Below are 12,034 nucleotides of genomic sequence, written 5' to 3'. Positions count from 1 at the left end.
AACTGGACTAATGAGGTGGAAAAAAAGACTATGAGAAACATAAGGTTGTAATGAGAAACATTGTCTTTTACAGTGTGTTTGTATGTGTAGGACTAAGAAGGCAGTAAATGTTAAATCTTTTATGTGCCCCTATATTTTGGCAAAGCATGCAAAACAGTGATTAGTTGTTGCATGAAACAAATTAGAACATATTGCTCTCATATTTTCATTTACATTTTTCAATATTTATGTTGATCTACTGTTTATCTATTTTGCTTTTATTCAGTGTTAAGTTAATTTTGAAATGATGGCTGTGCAGTGCAGGTCACTTTAAGTGTTTTCTGTTGGGTTGGATTGTAATTGCTGTTTCAAGTCAGTGAGCTATTCTTCTGATGTCTTGTGAAGCCAGGCATTTGCATATTTTTAAATTAATGTCTGTGGTGTGTCTACCTTCTTCTGCACACATGAGCTCACATGTGCACAAATTTGGCTAGAACTGCTGTGATTGACAGGATAGTGAGAGCACAGACAATTTTACTCTTTTGGCTTTTAGCCACAGATGACGGTGCATAGAAAACTTTTCTGTTGAGGCAGTCTGTATGATTACAACAGCAGGTCTTACAAGGTGACTTGAGCATAAACTAACTGAGCTTTTGAGTATCCATGTGATAGCATCTACAGTAGCAAATACAGAAGATCCCAAGTGTAAAAGCTCCAAGCAGAAGAGGAATATCAGGATGAATCAGGCAGATATGGAGGGAAAGTGTATTCACCTTACAATCAGGTACAGGTAACAAATCATTAAACAGCTTAACAAGGAAATAAAACATTGTTATGTCAGGGGTTTAGCTTTAACAGTAAATAAAAGTGAAAGTCAAACATTAACAAAAGCCTGAGGAAATCCCAAGACACTCCACCATCATCAGACATGTGTTACTGCTTGTGAGAAAGGAGCAACAGCATCAAAACATCTCTTTTTACCAAACCTTTCTTATGCTTAATGAATACCTTAGATTTGCAAAAGTATCTAAAAGAAAAATGACACTATATATCTACACTAAATATAGCTATATGGTATGTGGATACATGACCATCACACCCATATGTGAACCTTTTCTACTCTGTTCCCACAAAACTGATAGCAATTGTATAGAGTGTCTTTGTATGCTATGGTGTTAAGATTTCCCTTCACTGGAACTAAGAGCTGCAAACATGCCCCAGCATGACAAATCCAGGATAGCTAATAATGTGGAAGAACTAAAGTAGCCTTTATAGAGCCCTGACCTATACCCTACTGATCACCATTTGGGTCACTGACTATAGCTCAGTCTTTTCACAAAATCTAGTGGAAACCCATCTCAGAACCCAACTTTCAACGTGGACATGACAGTTAGATCTCTGCATATTTTTGTACATATAGTATAATCTAACAAACCTAGTGTTTTCACTTTATATGCTGATCTGGTGGCCATTGGAGCTTTTCTATAGTTAAGAAGGCTCCGTTCATACAATTTAGAAAACTACCCGAATGATTTGACACCATATTTTCCATATTGTCTAATCAGTCATTAGATTGAGTGCTCTGGGGTTATAGAGCAAGGCAATCGCATTTGAAATATCTGATAGATTTTTTTTTAAATTAAAACTGGGTACAGAAGTTGATGTGATTTTAGGTTTGATTCTGTGGCGATTCAAAAATGTAAAGAGACAATTCAAATGAAATGATTTAATGATTGGAGATCATTTCAGACTCAGGGTGTGTGAATATTTCCAGGACAGTCCTTAATATGAAATCAAGTGTGTTTTCCATATTGATTGGGTCCTTTGATATTTTGACTGACCCCCATTGAGTCTAATTTATCTTCTATCCATCTGCTTTTTCTACTGAAATAAATTAAATTCCTGATCAGTTATATTATTATATTATAATTTACAGAATTTGAATGTACAGACTACAGACACTTGCTATGATTTCATGTTGATTAGATTAATCGAGCAACCATTCTGGAGTCTTCTGCATTTTTTTAGGTTTAGCATGATAACAGACACAGTCTCAATATAGTGTAACCTGAGCCATGCCTCAAGGCAGCTAGCATATATCCGGTTTAACAATTTGTATCTGCTGCCTCTCGGCCTGTAATGAGATTTCCTGTAACCAGAGCACGACAGGTTTCTTACTTTTTTTCTTTTTTTTTACTTCAGACACACAAAAATTTGACAGGAGTGGTGAACCTGTGGAAAAATCTTACTGTTAGTGTCAGCTTTGCGATTATGCTGCTGAATTGTCAGCCGTCACATTTCCCAAATATGAGAGAATCTAAGCCTAAGACATCTAAACATTTCTCTTTGAAGTCTGATGTGGACCATTACTGGTGTTATTTTCGCCATTATAAAGTCTACTAATCTATAACTTACATGAGTAAAACTAAGACTAATGATGGAAGAAGACTAGATAAACATCTTTCACCCAATACACTGAATAGGACAAAGGTTACCCATGATGAAATACTAAGGATGTTATTCTTATTGTCATTTGATGATGGAGGATTTGAGGATCAAAAAGAAACTTTGAAAAAAAAATGAATTGCCAGGGAAGGGGTTGTTGGAAAATAACAATATGGAAATCTTTGAAATAGCTTGAATATCCTGACAGATGGATTTGAAAACAGGAACTATGTTAGGAACAATGTCAGTGGATAAACATGTCTGCCAGATGAATGTGTGTAAATGAAAGCAGTGGATGCTTTACATATTGCTGACCATAGTTTACTTGTCTTATTTTAGCCAACACTTAATCAACTCAGATATATAGTACTGACCTCTCATGTGAAAAGTTGAATATATGAACATTTTCATTTTAACACAAGGTGTCATTTCTTGCACATATCTGTTGTAACAGTCAACCTGTGAGAATGTCCCCAGGAGTGTATTCACGTCATTCTGAACTCAATGTTAATCTTTAGTGAGCCCAACGATGGTTAGCAAATAGCAGTGCATATCAAAAACTCAGATAGCATTGCGCATGAAAATCTCATCCTCGTCATTCTCAGAGTTTACCAGGAAAGGCCAGAGAAGATAAAGATTGATAGCATGGAAAGCTAAACAAATGGTATAGATAATACAAATGTGTCAGACAGAATATCAACAACAGACCTATAATTATCTAGCTAATGTCTCATGGCTTATTAAATGATGAAAGTGTTCTGCCTATAAGATTCTCTTTAGTTTTAGAAAATATGTTTGAATCATATTTTTTAATCTGATAATTAGAATATAGTAAAACTAAACCATGATTAGAAAAATTTGTCATTGATTTTTTTTTTTTTTTTTTTAATTTCTTGCCTTAGGAATTTGATGTGCTTTTCTAAATGCTCAGACAAGCTCTTCTCATGACTCATTATGCAGTCCGGGTGTGTCAAGGTGCAGCTAATTGTGTGAAGGTAGCCTTTCTGATTCAAAATCAACACCTGCCTAATACAGAGAACTAAGAACTGTACAGATGGAAATAACTGATTTCTGTAATAGTACGGATGGCTATCATTGTCACTGCAGAGTATAACACGGGTTATATCATAAATGTCTGAATGTAGTAATAAGAAACAAATAGATTAAAATAGATTTTCTCTATCTGTGATGATTTTTGCAATGTGAGCTAAAGCTTCCGGTCTGAAGCAGCTCAATTTTTAAGGGATAGATGCTTAAGGGATAGCGCACAACCTTAGAAATATGACAAATACAAATACAAATAGAAAATATGACTAGAAGGATAGCAGGCAGACCGCTGTTGTTGTAAAATGTATTTGTTAGTTTATTTTAAAGGTCACAGATTATCTGACTGAGCCAGAATTCAGAAGCCCATGCTCACAGTGCTGGCACCTTTGGTCACACCCACTTTCGCAAAACAAGATACTGATACAGATAGTGGCAGTGTGTCCTACAACGATACAAGAGGTAGATGACCTCATACCCTCTTCTGAATGCTGTATAAGTTGTCTTAATGTCACCATCTCCTTCTCTCAGTCTCTCTCTCTCAGTCTCTCTCTCTCTGCCTCTCTCCTTCCCTGTTACTTACATTTAAAGTAACCCCTAGGGTAAGTTCATTCCACCACCTTGGCTCCAGAACAGAAAAGAGTCTTGTTGTATACTTTCCTCTTACCCTGAGAGACAATGGAACCAGTTGAGCAGTGCTGGTTTATCTTAGGTTTATCTTAGGCAGTGTGAGGAGTGATGAGGGCTTTGAGGTAAGAGGTCGCTGGTCCGTTTTTGTTTTTGTAGGCAAGCATCAGTGTTTATAATCTGATGCGTGCAGCTACCTGAAGCCAGTGGAGGTATCTGCATATTTAAGTAGTGATATTTCTGCCAGACAAGTGGTTCAAGTGGTTCATTAAATCAAGGGTTCACTTCATATTTAACATTTTAATTCCCAATTTGATTCCTAATGACTCAGCAATATAGCCCCTAATATATAACATTGAATGCTATACCCAAATCCTTGTCATTACATAATTCATAATTGTCATGAATTCTTAGAGTAGTAACTCATTCTATTGGCTGATAGTCTTGCTTTCTAATTCAAATTTGGTTTGGAGGAAGTGAGGCACTTCTTTCGGCGTGTTTTGTTACTGACAGCTCCTTGGGTGTAGTCCATAGAGTGTGAGTCAGTGGGGTTCTAGGCAAGCCCAGCCTGGCTGTCTAAAAACCATTCACTGTCACACCAGCTGGAACAAGCACTGACTTCAATGTGGCTTACAAATGTTTTAGGGTGTGACTGAGAACTAGAGGGCAATTCCACTCAAATGTCAACCTTAGAAATAAAAATTAATTTAGGAGCACAGAAACAAAATTACTTCACTTTCACTGAAAATACTTCATATTTCACTGTGGTTACTGTCTCTCTAGTTAAATTAGAGAGAGAATTTAATCCAAATAAATAGAATACTGGAACAGAAGTGTACTGAACTGTACTGAGCACAACATACACACACACATCATCTGTATGGACTGCACAGACCTACACCACATACACATGCTTCTAATATACATCTATCAACTTGTTTACATGCTGCTTACATTCATCAAACTGTTTACATGCTTACTGTTTACAAACTGTTTACATGCTGTTTTGCACACTTTTTTTTTACTTTTTTGCTCTTTGCACACACTGTCTAACATTCCAATCATTTTGCACAATATTTCAGTTGTTGCTGTTTTTGCACAATCTTATACACTATCTCAGGGACCTGCTGCTAAGAAACTGTGTTCATTCTAGTATTGCTGCACGCAATATTGTCTGAACTTACAGTATTTACATATAGTATTGACACTGGTCGGTCGGCGCTGTTTTTTGTTTACTGTCTTTTGTGTGTTGTCTTTTTTGTATTTTGTCTTGTAACCTTTTGTCTGCACTGTCTTTTGTCCTGCACTGTCTTGTCTGTCTTGTCCTGCACTGTCTTGTTTGTATTGTCCTGCACTGTCTTGTTTGTATTGTCCTGCACTGTCTTGTCTGTCTTGTCCTGCACTGTTTGCACCAGGTTGCACAGTTGCACTTTATGTGGCTAGGGCTACTTACTAAGTCCTTAGCCCTGTCTTTGTTTTATGTAGCACCACGATCCTGGAGAAACGTCTCATTTCACTGTGTACTGCAACAGCTATATATGGTTGAAATGACAATAAAAGCTTCTTGACTTGACTTGACTTGAGAAGACATGCCATATCCATAATAGCAAAACTATAAATATTTTTTAAACTATTTTTCAAATTTATTTTTTGAAAAAATATTTTTTGTTATTTATTATATTTATGCATAACATTTAAAAAATAGTAATAAATTTGAATAATAGTTTAAAAAATATTTATAGCAAAACTATATATATTTTTAAAACTATTTTTCAAATTTATTTCAAATTTTTTTAATGTTATGCATAGTGTCCTTTATCCAATGGCTTAGTCTCATAAAATACTTTGTCAGTCTGCCATCCCATTTATTAAAGACATTGATTATGTTGCTATGTGCTTGAAACATATAAAACAATACATATATTTTGTTAACATTTATATGCATTTTTTAAATTGGAGTTTAAGTTTGAAGTTTGAACAGCTGAGTAAACTGAGTTAACTAGTATACTTTGACTAGTCATTCAGTCAGAATTTGTTCTTAAAATGTTGACCAGAGATCTAAGGAGTCTTAGGATGATTTATAGCCAGGATATTAACAGAATTACTTAGGATTCACATGAGCTGGATTTTTTTTTAGTATAAAACTCACTAAACAAAACAGAAGCATGAATAACATTAACAGGAATTGAAGTGTAATTTTCATCTATCTGTTTTATCTATTTATTTGTCTTTTTTTTTTCTTATGCCCTCAGAGAGAGCAGCTAAGATTCGATCAATGAAAAGCCTTCAAGGAAGTCAAAACAGGCAAACAAGTAAGTGCAAGTAAAGAAATTATAAGCGTGTCCTCTCTGCTGATCAAACTGACATGTACTGCAGAATAGAGAGAAGAAGGGGGGGGGGGGGTGTCTTCGTATATGGAACTATGAACATGTGAATTCATACAAATGTGTCAACATGTTGATCTCGACCGACACGAAAACATGGAAATTTTTGTTTTAATTCGTCAGTGAACTTACACTTGCGTTTCGGCATGGCTGAAGATGCCGGGTAGCCATGCGCTTTGCCAGCGGTAAACAAGGCGCTTGAGGCTAGAATAACTTGGCAAGGACACGTTTGAGGCTAGAATAACAAAATCCCGGACGATTTAGAAATTCCGCCCGGACACATTTTTAGGTTTCAAAAAGAGGACATGTCCGGGCAAAAGAGGACGTCTGGTCACCCTAGCTTAGATGTTAGCACATTAGCACCTTTGGGATTTGTTATTGAGTCCTGCCTCAGCTGAATTACAGAGGTTCCTCCAGATACTCCAGTTTACTCCCCAGTTCAGAGACATACATTGTAGGCTGATTAGCATCTTTAAATTATCTGTAGTTTGTGTGAGTGTCTGTACTGCAATGGGATGGCCATGGATCTCACCACTTGCTCACTGCTGCTGAAAATATATTTGGTATATTTTGCATGGTTTCAATGTCCACATTCTTATAGGTGCTATAAATATTTAATTTAATTTAATTTAATTTAATTTAATTTAATTTAATTTAATTTAATTTAATTTAATGCTATGGACAATAGGCAACTGAATTTATTTCAAATATTCAATAATTAAATCAATAATGAATCGAGTAGTGCTTGAAAAATGCCATAATATAAATTATTATTATGATTGTTGTTCTCTGAGTGGTAAATTTATTTTATTTTATATTAAATTATATATTATATATATAATTATAAATATATAAATAAATATAATTATAAATTATATATCTTATATTAATTAATTTCGCCTAATTTCCTATAAAAATACCAATAATGCTGGAGTGTAGATTTGACCAAGGTTAATGCTGCCCCCCAGCGTTCAATTAAGAACATCACAGATTATTCAGGCTTATCCAGCCTTGTTCACTTACTTAATTAGCACATGTAATCTACTCCAAATAAACTACTAAGGATCCATTTGTAAATTTTTATTTTAATCAGAATCTAAATATACAGTAATAATATGAGTAATATATCCATCTGTAGGTTAGAAATAAAATCATTGAAAGAACATACCCACAAAAAGCTAAAATGACCTTTGGGGAAAAAAGCATCCAGTATATTCATGTATATACTCATTTAATTCATCCACCTTTTATAGCTTTTCTACTCCAACACAAACATAATAGTTTGTATCAGGTATACAAATGGTTTACAAAGTCAAAGCCAGACGTTGGTTATTGAGAAATGATTAATTTGTGTGTATTTGTGAAATTTTAACAATACAGTGATTTATTCAATAATAACACAATTTTATTGGACCTATTACCAATTAAGGTGGGATACGCTTCTGTTTCTCACTCAAACGTCTGACAGAGATTAGAATCAGCTCCCAAATATTTTATTTCTTTGAATATCAGGAATTTAAAGCAAAACCAAAAACCAATCATGTATTATAAACATTCAAATGCTAATTACTACCATATAGGCTTTATTTAATTTGCTATTGTTATTTACACTCACTGACTTTGCCGAGAGAATGAAGGTTTCCTCCAAAAAAGTGAGCAAATGTGTGATTATTTATAAAACTATGGATTCCCAAAGAAAGACATAGATGATGTTATGTCCTGTGTCAGTACTACTGAGAGAATGGATGCACTAACACAATCCCCTGTTAGAAGAAAGAGAATTCCTCTGGTGCTCATTGTACTAATAAAATACTTTCTAAAATTATACTTAAAATCCTAGGATAATCTGAGATAATTTGCTTTCATTTTTCAAGGAATTTTACAGACATGATAAAACTTTCATTTACTCATGGGCTACAGACATGATAAAAACATCCATGGCCTATTTATCATAAGTGCAAATTGATTAATACTGCAAAATAAACAATAAGCACTAAAGGACCAGTTTGTTATATAGCTTGAGTCCAAATAGCAAAAAATGCTTCTATTATTTATGCATTCTTTTCTAATATAATTTTAAATAAAATTTCTGATATTCTATTTTGATTAGGAATTATGAAACTGATAAACTGATTAGTTTAGTTTGATGTATTTGTTAGTGTGGCCCTTCAGCTGCTCCCTTTTCTGGGTCACCACAGTGGATCGTCCGAGCTGTGTTTTTGATTTGGCACAGGTTTTACCTCACATTTTATCCGGGCCTGGGACTGACATTAAGTGTAACACCTCAGTAGCTTGGCTGGTTCCTGGGCAGGATTAAATCCTGAGAGCCTGAGAACACACCTACTATAATTTTAGCCCTCTGCTGGCTGAACTGCTGCTTGGCAAATTGCATTTAAAATATTTTTTAAAAATGAAATTGCATTTGTTTTTGGTGAAACTATTTTTTGCCTCATTAAGAAACATATAAACATGATAGCATGATGTAACGTGATGCATGGCAGTACTTTACAGCTCTTAATTTAAAGGTTATTTGAAATTAAATGACCATTCTGTGAGAACATTCTAAACTTTAACTCTTAAAGCAAACATCAACTCTTATGTCTCCTACTGTTACTGAGTTGCATGTATTTCAAGGACTAAAATTGCACTTTGATCTGTACAATTGTTTATGACGAGTCCCTCATTTCTTTCTAGATATTTTAAGAGTATTTATTTATTGTGTTTATACTGCAAATGATTATACATACTTTACTTCTCTAAAATAAACAAGTCATTAAGCAATGATCAAGATCTATGATTAAAAAGGTGGAAGGTTAAAGGTATGTCCACATAAACACTACATGAGTAACATGATTAATATTCTGTTCCTTATCCAAAGCTGTTTATTCAAGATATGACTCAAAAATAAATCAGTGTGTAACATCTCAGACACCAGCACAATATCAGAAGGAGGAGCACAAACCTGTAGTGTTTCTAAATCATTCATATGTTCACTGTTTTTCACCAGACTTTCTATCAGGACCAAAGCTGAAGAAAGAAGAACGTCTTTTGTGCTCCTCTGATATGATCTTGGGCAGGGCTTTGTCTTACATGTAGTGTAAGGATTCTATGTGACAAGTCAGACCAGTTATTTTCAGTGATTATAGACACCTGTGACTGCTTACCTGACAATCCCGTCCTTTTCCCATCGCCCACAACATGTTCAGCGAGTATTATGATTTTTTTTATTTTGATTTAGATCCATGGCTTGGTCCAAGTTGTGATTGGTGACATAGAACTGGAATAAAATGACAGAAATGAATTAAAATTTAGTTTAAGTGTTTGTTAACTGGTTGTTTCTGTGCTTGCTATAGCTTTGTAATTACATATTATTACTGTAAATGTCACAAGTGTCATTTCCAAGTGTGTGAGTATGTATAACCCTTACCATAACAATAATTCTACCCAGACTTCACATTAAGCTTATATTTTTATTTACTTAGTTTTCGTTATGTTTCAGATGGAATGTCTGCAAAACAAATCAGTTCCTGTTATATTTTATGTTAGATTAAAGTTTCTCTTTATGTTAGATTCTGTTTCTCTTTATCCTGGAGTTATAAAGAGAAAAATGCAGCTTGTCATGTTACAGAAAAGGCAAAAAGCTTTTCCGTTGTTAAGCCTTTCCCGTTATGTCACAGCTTTACCAGATTTTCAAAGCTCTGACACTGCAGACTCCTTTTAAAAGTGTTAAATTAACATCTGCTCACAAACACCAGAAAACACAATTTAATTCAGTGATGTAATTCCTTCTTTGTGCTTTTACTATAGAAACAATAAAAATAGAAACAATAGAAACAATAGAAACAATATATATATAAGCCTGTTAATTTAGTTTTCAGGTTAAAGTGATTTAATATTGTTTTTAGGTTTCACTTGATTTAAGTGCCAAAAAACTAAGAGACTTTGTGCTGGTGAATCATAACATTTTCACTAATGCCTGTAGAGCTGCTAACATGTCACCTCTGTGTTCCTCGCCTCAGGTGAAAAGAGCTGGATCTGATTCAACTGAAACTTGTTTTTTATGCTTTCATTAAAAAAACCAACAACAATAAAACCTTTAAACCTTTAAATTAAACTCTCTTTAATCTTTAATTCACTTAAATTAATTTGAAAAATATATATATAATAAATATATATATATATATTTATTTATTATTTTTATTATTTTTATTTTTTTATTTATTTTATTTCAGGCTTTTTATGGTTCTTTGGCTTTATAATTCAATGACAGCAGTGTAGCTGTAGGATTTTAGTGTACTTTTAATGGCTAAACAATGCTGGATAGTGTTGTCGGTTATAGACATCTTTACAAGTGTGCTGTAGTTAGTAAACTATTGTGAATAGCCAAATAGCTAGAAGTGTTTTCTAAGAAGAGAGAAAGGAGAAGACATTTTTTTGCTGAGTTAAATGAACAGCAGCAGCAGCTTTTATTCGTCACATAAATATTACAGTACAGTGAAAGTCTCTTATTCACATATCCCAGTATAGGAAGTTGGGGTCAGAACACAGGGTAAGTATACAGCGTCTTTGTATCAGAAAGAGTTAAGGGCTTTGTTCAAGTGTCCCACAGTGGCAGGTTGTCTGTGCTGTGGCTTAAACCCCTGATCTTTTGATCAACAAACCAACCTTAACCATTTTATAGTGTTAGTAACAGGAGTATATATATATATATATATATATATATATATATATATATATATATATATATATATATATATATATATATATTACTGTTACTAACACTACAAAATAGTTTATAATAAAAAAAAAAATATTTTTGTTCCTTTGCTACTGTACAAATTGTATTTTTATTGTAACTCTTTTATTATTCTACATTTACATTTACAGCATTTAGTAGACACACTTATCCAGAGTGACTTACAATTTGATTCAGTTTATACAACTGAGCAATTGAGGGTTAAGGGCCTTGCTCAAGGGCCCTGTGGTGGCAGCTTGGTGGACCTGGGATTCAAACACATGACCTTCTAGTCAGTAGTCCAATGCCTTAACCACTAGTCTACCATATACCAATGGAAGGATTCTTTTTATCCACTATTTTATAAGGTGTTTGGTCTCATTCTAAAAATAAAGTACAGATACAGATATATTAAAGATAAAACAAGACAAGTACAATAGGAGATTAACAGTAAAGCAGCAGCTTTCAACGTTTTGTGTGTCTTTTGGAATTTGTGTATAAAAAGATAATGCTCCACCAGCCCATAAGGATTTTATTATGTTTGTAAACTTAACATTAATCTACTGACCTTAAAGAAATAACATTTAATGTTAATGTAATTGTAATGAACTTGCAAGCATGAGCATTGTTATATGTGGTGTGTTTACAGTATAGCGACATCATTATCTGTCTCTAAGCGTTTATGTCTAACATACAGAAGGAGACTTGACTTTTAAATGAACATAAGAAGCCAAAACTCATCCTGTCACCTCCTAGCTGAGTTCTCAGTGATGGGCAGTTAGTAACCATTCACAAGGTTTCTGTGTAATAGTTTGTTTTC

Source organism: Tachysurus vachellii, chromosome 10 (genome assembly GCF_030014155.1).
Source record: "Tachysurus vachellii isolate PV-2020 chromosome 10, HZAU_Pvac_v1, whole genome shotgun sequence".
In the NCBI taxonomy this organism is placed as follows: domain Eukaryota; kingdom Metazoa; phylum Chordata; class Actinopteri; order Siluriformes; family Bagridae; genus Tachysurus; species Tachysurus vachellii.
Note: the sequence above shows the minus strand (reverse complement) of the source record.